Genomic DNA, 1,679 nt, shown 5'->3' with positions numbered 1-1,679 from the left:
AGTTGTTTATGTGAGAGTGTTTCATAGTGTAGGTAAGGGCATTTCACATGTGTTTGCAGAGCTGCCAACTTTTCCCCAAACCTTGGAGTGAGATTTCGGGGGGCCTCCCCATATTTTGCTGTGTACAAAGCAATTTCTTTAGGTCTTTATCCTTCAGGGTTTAAATTGTGATTTGTCATATTTGTGGGGGATGGGGCTCTCCCTAGGGGGGTCTGGACGTATGCCCCCCCAGGAAAAAATTTTGAAAAATAAACCATTAAGTGGCACTTTCTGGAGAGTTTTTTTGCAAAAAATGTAGAAACCAAGTGTTACATGATATGTGCAAAACTGTAGGGTTAAGAGCCTTTGCATTGTTGTAGTATCAACGGGTTTTAGGGCATTTAGCATTTACATTATTAATTTCTTATGATATAAGAACTGACCCAGACAATGTGCCAAACATAATGAGCCACATGAAGAGACAGTAGCATATGTCAGCAACAGCTGAGAAGATTTGGGTCTGTGGTGAACAGTTCCAGGGGTCCCTGCCTGGTGTAGGGACCAGGGACCCAAAGTTAAATTAATGTTGAGGGATAAACTACGACCACCAAAATTCTAAAGAATGAGAACCACTGAGTTACATAAATTCTAATCCTTTAACCTTTGTGCCAAGGCTCAGTAATGTTTGGCCCTCGTCCTCTGTTCCCCACTTACTGTATTTACTTTTTTGGGAAAATAAAGACTAATGTTCATTTTATGAAACATTGAATGAATTATTTACAGTTACATTTAGAGATGCACAGAGGTTAGAGATGCACAATAGTGGCCCAACGTTGAAGTATTGTATATATAGTATAGTATATATAGTTTTGTATATATAGTATAGTATAGCTCAGATGTGTTTCACCAGATTAAAACTTTGTGCACATTCTAAATATAACTCCTCCCATCTCTGTTGTCCGAGATTTGGAGAGTTGTAGTTGTAATATAGTCTGCTGTGCATGTTATTGCTCCGCTGATATGGTGGATCTCATTCAGACCGTCTGACAGACACAGAGGCCCATTTGGGTCTCTGGTCTCTGACAGAGTTTAGAGATGGCTGTATGCTGCTCATTATCAGAGGTCTACGCAAAGATGCAACGCGTCCCTGCCCCCAGCAGAGCGAGACCACTAAAATGAACTGAAGCTGCTACGCTACCAGCCGCGCTGCTCACCTGTTGTTACAGAGAGAGGACACGAAGCGACTGACGGGTCTGTAATACTCAGAGCACATACCTGGAGCCAGGGAGCGCTCTTGAACCCCCTCACAGTCTCTGAAAGCAAAACTAGTCGATCACGAGTGGCTCAACAGCTAGATCTATAGATAAACTCATCTTTCAGAAATTTGACCGACTGGGTTGACACTTCAGCGTGAGAAATCGGGGGTGTGGCGTGTGAGCGTGTGAGGTAGAGGTAGGCGCATTATGAATAATGTCCCTTACGGCGCCTCATAGCAACATCGTTACCATCTCACACATCTCTCACAACCGCCGCTGCCCGCAGGCTGGCGGAAGCTGGGGAGAGCTCATGTGCAACTCTCTTTTTCTCATGCTACAGTTCAAGCACTTGTGATACGAGATTCGAGAAATGGCAGGTAAGTGTACCTGAGCTAAATGCAGTTTAAAAGTAGCCTAACCATAACTTTGGTGTATGTTGGAGGC

Source organism: Etheostoma cragini, chromosome 3 (genome assembly GCF_013103735.1).
Source record: "Etheostoma cragini isolate CJK2018 chromosome 3, CSU_Ecrag_1.0, whole genome shotgun sequence".
NCBI classification, from domain to species: Eukaryota; Metazoa; Chordata; class Actinopteri; order Perciformes; family Percidae; genus Etheostoma; species Etheostoma cragini.
This window is presented reverse-complemented; position numbering follows the sequence as displayed.